Source organism: Protobothrops mucrosquamatus, unplaced genomic scaffold (genome assembly GCF_001527695.2).
Source record: "Protobothrops mucrosquamatus isolate PMUCROS unplaced genomic scaffold, P.Mucros_1.0 scaffold2397, whole genome shotgun sequence".
NCBI classification, from domain to species: domain Eukaryota; kingdom Metazoa; phylum Chordata; class Lepidosauria; order Squamata; family Viperidae; genus Protobothrops; species Protobothrops mucrosquamatus.
Window position 1 is genome coordinate 90,214 of NW_015388471.1, and position 8,168 is coordinate 98,381.

Here is an 8,168-nt window from a genome sequence, read left to right on the forward strand (position 1 = left end):
AAATCTGCATGCCCCACCCAAACTCTAGGAGTCATTAGCCCCATCACCTGGGAAGCAGGATATGATAATAGGATTAAACCACAGATATCAAGGCCTAGAAAAACACTCAGAAATAGCCTCAAAGTTCATGCCACAGGAACAGGAAACTATTCCAAACAGGGCTAGAGAGGGTATAAAAACCGACTGCCCATGTGCTCAGTCTCTTCTCTCCTCTGCTCTTTCCTGTAGAACCATCTTTCTGCTTCTGCAATAAACTGTAACCTTCTTCCCAAAGCAGTCGCCATGTTTGCTTATTTATTCCTGGCTTGGATGAACCAGGATGAAGACTTTACTTCTATCACCTCCATGGACCACCTTGACTAAAGTGCACCCAATCACAGCATTTGCTTTTTTTGCTTTCTACCAAAGGTCTTCTGCCTGCTATAATAGCTCCTTAAATCATGACCACATTGCTTTGTACCAATTTAAGCAGCAGAGTAGATTCAGATATTAGAAATTCAGTGTGATCTGAGCCCAACAATTTAGTTAGCATATCCTTCTATCAACCAGCCTTCCCCAGCCAGTGATTTGCTGCGATTCCAGGAGACAGGGAGGGAGTAATGGACATGTTGACCGGAGATTCTAGGAGTTCTGATCCCAATATATCTGGAAGGTACCACGTTGGGGAAGCCTGGCCATAAAGCCAACTTTAATGCAGATGTTTTTTCTGAGTGTGCTGAGATACTTACTGAAATGTGCTAAATAATGTGTAAGCCCAAGATTCAAAGACAAGATAAAGAGGATTAAATAATCTGAAATAGGCCAGAACTATTTCGTTGCTATGGTTTTAACTTCATTAATACCGAAAGTGTGTTAGAGCCTGCCTGATGAAAACTGTCTGTTCTGTGTAAATGAGATACTCTTAATGGGAGGAGGAGGAGGAGGAGGAGGAGGAGGAATGACATTCTAATGCTATAGGGAACCAAAGAATATGCTAGTGAACAAGGATAAGCATTCACCAAGTAGGGCACCCTGGTCAAAGAGAAAAGCTTAGCAGTTTGCTTAATCCATTGGATGTATTTGTTTTGCTCCTTCTGCATCTTTCTTCCCCCTCTAATACTTCAGCTAGCAAGCCTTCGATTCATAGACTGAAGTTTGGAATAACACAGCATGCCAAAACATTCATAGCTGCACAGAGAAGAAGGAACGGACACTCAGTGCCTGGAAAATAAAAGATAAGACTTAAGTTTGTTAGTAGGTGGTCCTTACAGAATCACTGAGAATTAATTTGCTTGTGAAATGGGTGGCTATATAAATTAGATGAATTAAATAAACTTAACCACCCATGCTTAACAATCCATCATGTCATGAGAACATCTAAACACAGTTAATTCATCCATCTTTCCTATCTAATCTTCCAAGAAAAAAAGAGAAAGAATGGCTGAGAAAAGGAAGTCTCTCATTACTAACCTAAGTAGATCGGGCAGCACAGAGTAGATCTCCCAACCCTGATTGTCTTCAGTGACCAAATCATGCCTATGGCTTCTTGGCAGATTAATCTGGACAACACTAGCATGTGTTTACCAACCCTTTTCTGGCACAAAGTGAGTTATGTTAATACTCTGTAACTCCAAAATTGTGGTAGCTATTTTTTTTAATCATGTTGCTGAATGCTGCAAAATCACCTTTGAGAAAATTTGGTTTAAATGGGGCGGGGGAAACAGGGTCTTGTGTGGTGTTAATGAACTGTTTTGTAAAATATGTAAGATTCCATTCTCAGGACTCCAAAGATTGTGTCAGATGCCATAGTCAACCTCACACAACCTAAAATACCAATAAGAATTGCTTGCCATTATTTTAAGGAAGGAACAGTACAAACCATAGAGTAATTCCTGGATGGATAGATGGATGGATGGATGGATGGATGGATGGATGGATGGATGGATGGATGGAAGCACCACTAGATAGATCCTCTACTCCTTACAAGAAATTCGGGGGGGGGAATGAAAATTCTGTGGCATGCATATGCATGATAAGTCTCTACCCGCTTGTCTTACCTTCCTCCTCTTACCCTCTCCTACCCAGTTCATCATCCCAGGTGGATGCTCATCTGAAGTAGACTACAAATAAGTTGCTCTATGGTTGGATTGATTATAGCCTATGGGGTTATTAATTTATTTTATTAATTTATTTTTATTTATCATACTTAAGAATGCCCCATCTCCTTTAACCAGTAATCAAATCATAGAAACATAGAGTTGAGAAGGTCCACAGATGTCAACTAACTCCAACTCAGAGCAGCATCAGCTAGCTGGTTTTAGAGAGATGACCATCTAGCTTCTATTTAATATAGAACTCCCGACTGATAGCTCATACAGTCAGAAAATTCTTCCTGATGTGCAGTTTGAACATTCTTCCTTGTAGTTTTAACCTGCCCTTTGGGGTAATAGACAATAAATCCATTTCTCCTTCTGGGTGGTGATCATTCAGATATTTTAACACTACTATCATATCTCTCCTAAGTGTTTTTTTTTTGTATGCTAAATACACCCAGACCCTTTAAACTTTGTGCTGTCTTAGTAACCTTCTTCTGAATTTTCTATAATCTGTTGTTGTCTGTTTTGAATTGTGGTGACCAGAACTGGATATTATTCTCCAAATGGGGGGGTCTAACAATTCCTTTGATCCAGATTGTTTGCTCCTCTTAATGCAACCCAAGTATTTGCCTTTTTAGCAGCTACATCAGTGACTCCTGTTGAATTTGGGGGTCAATAAGGACAGTTGGATCCCTTCCATGTACTCACAAACCAGACCTTTCCTATCCTATATTTGTGCCTTACATTTGTCACTTTTGAAAAGTAATTCCTTCTTATTTGCATGTCACAGTAAAGAAAAGGATGAATAGCCTTGATGGCAGATGGAAGAAAAGTATAAAATCAGCATGTTTCTGATAGTGTCCATCGACTGCAATTCAAACATGCATGAGAAGGAGCAAAAAAATCTCTTGTCCAATAACATCATCACACACACATGTACACACATACACACTTGCTAAGCTGTCTGGTTAATTCATTGACTGATTAATTGATTGATGGATTAAGGAGGAGCCATCAAGTCAATGAGAAATTTTAGTGACTCCCCAATACTTTTTCTTCAACCAATCATTTTAGGCTTCTCAATGGTGAATTCATTGCTACAGTCAGTCCATCTGTCTTGCTGCTGGTCACCCAATTTTTCATCCTTTCACTTTTCCCAGAATTATGGACTATTCAAGGGAGCTGACAAGTTCCCTTACTTTAACAAGGTGAATTTTGATTGACACCCTTTTCATATTATTTTTCTTCTTCTTCTTATCACTTAGACCCCAAAAGGCTGCCAGCCCTGCCCCCGTTTCATGATTCTCAAAATGTAAGAAGCAACATTCCCCATTGTCCAGCTCTTCTTCCCAGGAGATCCAACCATAGACTCTTAATTATGCCACAGACTCTTAATTATTATTCCATTATTTGGCAATCATGAATTGAAGTGATCACAGTTCAGATTGAAAGCCTCATATAGAGCAGATGGAAACTTGGATCTGACCTTGCCTGATTTTGGAGAAGATATGTATGGGCGACACGGAGAGTACTTGGACAGAAGTCTACCTGAAAATCTGAAGGATATAGGGCTTTTTGTTTGGGAAATTAAAAAGCAGGGGAAAAAAATCCTTGAACTAAAACAATGGCAAAAAACCACATGGATTTGTTCATGTAGCTATGAGGAGTTAAGTTCAGGTCAAGGGCTACTCTTTATGATATAATTTTTCAGTATTAAGATAATGACCGAGAGAAACTTCAAAGAGCAATGAGGAATGGAGCAGGATGATTATTCAGTGCATATCACTCAGCATATGAAATTCCAGCCCAATTTATTCCCAGTGGACGCCCAGCAGTTTTGAAAGTCTTTCTGAATGAAGACTATCTGTGAAACATGGCAGAAAATGTATAGTTTCTCATACTTCCCAATTCCTTCATACTATCTTAAAAATCCCATTTGAACCCTGGCACTTCTGGTTAAAAAGTCAGGTAAAAAGAATCTCTGGGCAGCTAATGCCCATCAAAGTAATTCTGCTTTTCTAATCTGGTGCTCCTGATTTCCTTGCCAATGCAAATATTGTAGTCCCAATTTAGAGAGGGGAATACGAGTGGCTCAGGACTGAACTGTGGGTACTGTTCTTGGAGCCTGGTTGTTTATTTGCAAACATTTCATTACCCAACTGTATAACATCATCCATATGAGTGATGGTGAGGTTTCCTACCTGTACATATGGCTTGCTTTACTGTTTCTTATGGAGGTTTCTCCTTGGCAGCTCCTTGATTAGAGTATTGCTTTCTGCTTGATTGTTTGTCTAGTGTTAATCCCTGCTTATCTGATTCTGTGAACCTCCTTATGCTGAGCTATGATTGTAACAAAGGTCTGATTTGATCTGAATATCCTAATCAAGGAGCCACCAAGGCAACAGCCTCATCCATACCAAACTTGGCAGGACAGGTTACTCTATATAAATGAGCAGCAAATGTGCACTGATAAGGTTATCCAGTCTGCAGGCAAACAACCAAGTTTAGAGAGCACCAAGAACTCCACATTTAGAAAGTACAAGGATGAAGATACCTCTGACACATCATCTTGGGAAAGATGACTAAAATTTGCCTTTGGCGGGCAGCTTCTGAAGCATCTTTGCTTGGAAGCAAAGATGCTAAAATCACCACTCAGATTTAATGATGTAAAAAAAATAATCAAAGAAATAGCAAGGCAAACTCTTAGAATTAATGCATTGTGTTTGCATATGTGTATGAGTGAGCATGTGTCAAGGGATGGGGGATGTAGAGGAGAGGAAATTCAGAGAGGAAAATCCTTCAATGAAATATGGATGAAATCCTGAGGAGGATAAATATACCCCGGCGGATTAAAGATTCTCTAGCCACACTTAAATNAATAATAATAATAATAATAATAATAATAATAATAATAAAGTTGGAAGGGACCTTGGAGGTCATTGAGTCCAACCCCCTGCTCAGGCAGGAAACCCTACACCATTTCGGACAAATGGCTGTCCAGTCTCTTCTTAAAAACTTCCAGTGTTGGAGCATTCACCGCTTCTGGAGGCAGGTTGTTCCATTGGTTAATTGTTCTGTCAGGAAGTTTCTCCTTAGTTCTAGGTTGCTTCTCTCCTTGATTAGTTTCCATCCGTTGCTTCTTGTCCTGCCTTCAGGCGCTCTGGAGAATAGCTTGAGTGAATCACTGCAGCTGTTAAGTGAGTAGCTCGGTTGTTAAGTAAATCTGGCTTCCCCATTGACATTGTTTGTCAGAAGTGCACAAAAAACCCTAACCCACATGACTCTGGGACGCTGCAACCATAATAAATATGAGTCAGTTGCCAAGCATCTGAATTTTGATCGTGTGAAATGTGGGGATGCTGCAACAGTCGTGAGTGTGCAAACCAGCCCTAACTCACTTTTTTCATTCCTATTGTAACTTTGAATGGACACTAAACAAGCAGTCAAGGGCTACCTGTGTTACAATAATTTGACTCTCCCCTTAAAAAGTATCCCTTCTACATATCAAGAGTTGCCATCAAATCCATACAGGCAATTGTATCATCTTGAACATTTAAAAACTAACACATGCACGCAAAAGGGTGCCCAGGAAATGGACAACAGAAGTACCTTTTAAAGAAATGTCTTACCTCTCTGATATTGGTCGGTGGATCCCAGTCTACCTTTTTTATTTTTCTATGAGGACAGACAAAAAAAAAAACCAGTTAGAAAACCAGTGAAAGAATCCTAGCCTGTCCTGTTCCTTCCTCTCTTTGACCAGGAGGCATCTGTCGGAGGTCCATCCTCAGATACACAAGCCATAGACACTGTCTTCTGGTCTCTTGGTAAAGGAAGATTAGTCTGTGGTGAGCTGGAACATATCTAATTATATTTCTTTTTTTAAAAAAATAATCCTCCCAGCAAAACAGATGTGGAAGTGATCTGATGATCCTAGAAAACAGTCTTCCAAGGAAATTAGAAAAAGGACTGAGTTACATTTTTTTTCCTCCTTCTTTTGGCATCTGTGGACAGGCCGAAAGAAGCAGCATATGTTTTAAGCAAGAAATGTGTGAAGCTTTGAAATCCAGCCACCCAAAGATTGCCATTAAATTTCAGCAGTTCAGTGAACCCCCTCCTTTCACTGGGCCAACATGCATTGGGGGGGGGAGCGAGGAAGTTGGTGTCGATTTCCACCTATTTGAAACTCACACAGGTGCACATTCTTAATGCAATTTCAAGAAATGAATAGAAAGTTGCAACAACAGGGAATTGTCAGTGAAGGGCTGGTCATTTCCATTCCCTGGGAAATTTTCATGACAGAGCAGGCCCAGATTCAATACGATCCATATGGACATGACAGCAGAAAGCAGTCGGTGGATCTGATAAGGAATCTTATAGGAGGGGGGGGGAGAGGAAATTCCAGATGGCTTAATCTTCAGATGTATTGAGCAGCTGCACTTCTCAGGATAATAGTATTTTTGAGCAGCAGCAAGCTACGAATATCAGGCTACTAAAAGGGGCATCCTTATTTTCTTTGCATATTAGAGAATTTTCTTTGGATATTTAAAAGAAGAAAAAAATAACTTCAGTCAGCCTGAAACAAACTTAAAATACCTTTACCAGAAAATCCAACATAAATTAGAAGGAGGGGTGTATAACAGGAAGACATGGGAGTAACTGGGCTGCCTTTAATAGTTACATACTGTTGAAAGAAAAATCTTCAGGTCCAGTCCAAGCCAGGAATAAACAAAATGGAGGCTGTTTGGAAAGAAGATTCTTTATTGAAGAGCAGAACAGCAACAGCATGCAGTTCTGGGGCAGCTGACAAAATGGAGCTGGGAGTGGTGGGTTTTTATATATTCTTGGGGTTTTATGTTTGGAGTTGTTTCTGTTTGAGGTTGTTCCTGTTCCTGTGCAATGAACTTTGACCTGAGGTTCAGTATGCCCTTTTGGTATTCTAATGGTGGTGGGTTAATCCTATTATGTCCTAAAGGTCATGTCTTTAGATTTTGGGTGGGGGATGTAGATTTTAGGGGTCTTTGTCTTTCTAATCCCATCAGCTCCAAGGTTCCTGGCCCCAGTCTTTCTGAAAGGATGATCAAATCTGCATTTCTACAGAGCTGTCCTGCTGAGTTTCTGCTTGGGCAAGAAGGAGAAGTTTCTGCCTTTTAAGATTTTCTCCCATTATTCCTTTGGGAAAATATAATATTCTGCCTTTTTTTAAAATATCCCCCAAATACTTCCTTCTCTGGGTGTGTGTGTGCTGATTTCCTACAATACAAAAGAGGCTTTGGGGGGATATTGATTGCCATTGTTAATACATCAAAATTGCAAATTAAAAACCCCCAAAGCCCAACCTTCCTAGGAAAACATTTATCCTAGATAAGTTTCAAGTACAAATACAACACAGATAGGTTGGTGAGTGAAAGATTGATGCTGTGATTTTGTAGAAAGAAAACAGCATTTTTTAAAAAAGAAATTAAAAGAAGTGATGTAGATATTTTCTTTCTGGTATGAACAAACTGCTTTCTAAATTCCTTGCAGGCCACAAATGATCATGCTAACAATTATTTTAGTAAGAAGCTGGAAGAGAAATGAATGTTGTCTATCCCTGCATCACCACAGTTTGTAATTCATGACAAACAAGATACTGTTTTTTTTTCTAATTCAGTGTTTCTCAAACTTAGCAACTCTAAGACATGTGGACTTCAACTCCCAGAATTCCCCAGCCAGCCAGCCTGCTGCCTGGAGAATTTTGGGAGTTGAAGTCCACATGTCTTAGAATTGCCAAGTCTGAGAAACACTGCTCTAATTCTTTCACCCAAGTCAGCCCAAGTGAAATCCACTCCCCAAATTACATCTGAACCCTGAGCAGGTTTTTATTCTTTTCCTCGTATCCACAAATGTAAATTTCCTTAAAGCCAATGGGAAATAACACTGAATGACTTTGGCAGCCATTCCACAGTTTGACTGAAAACAGAGATGCCCCAAGCTGCAAAGACATGGCTCTTCCCAACAAGTTCAGCTCTGCTGTTCCAAATGAGATTTGTTTCTAATTGGATGTGATGTGTCAGCCCTCTAAGGTTGGCGGATGTGCAATTCACAACCCCCTCC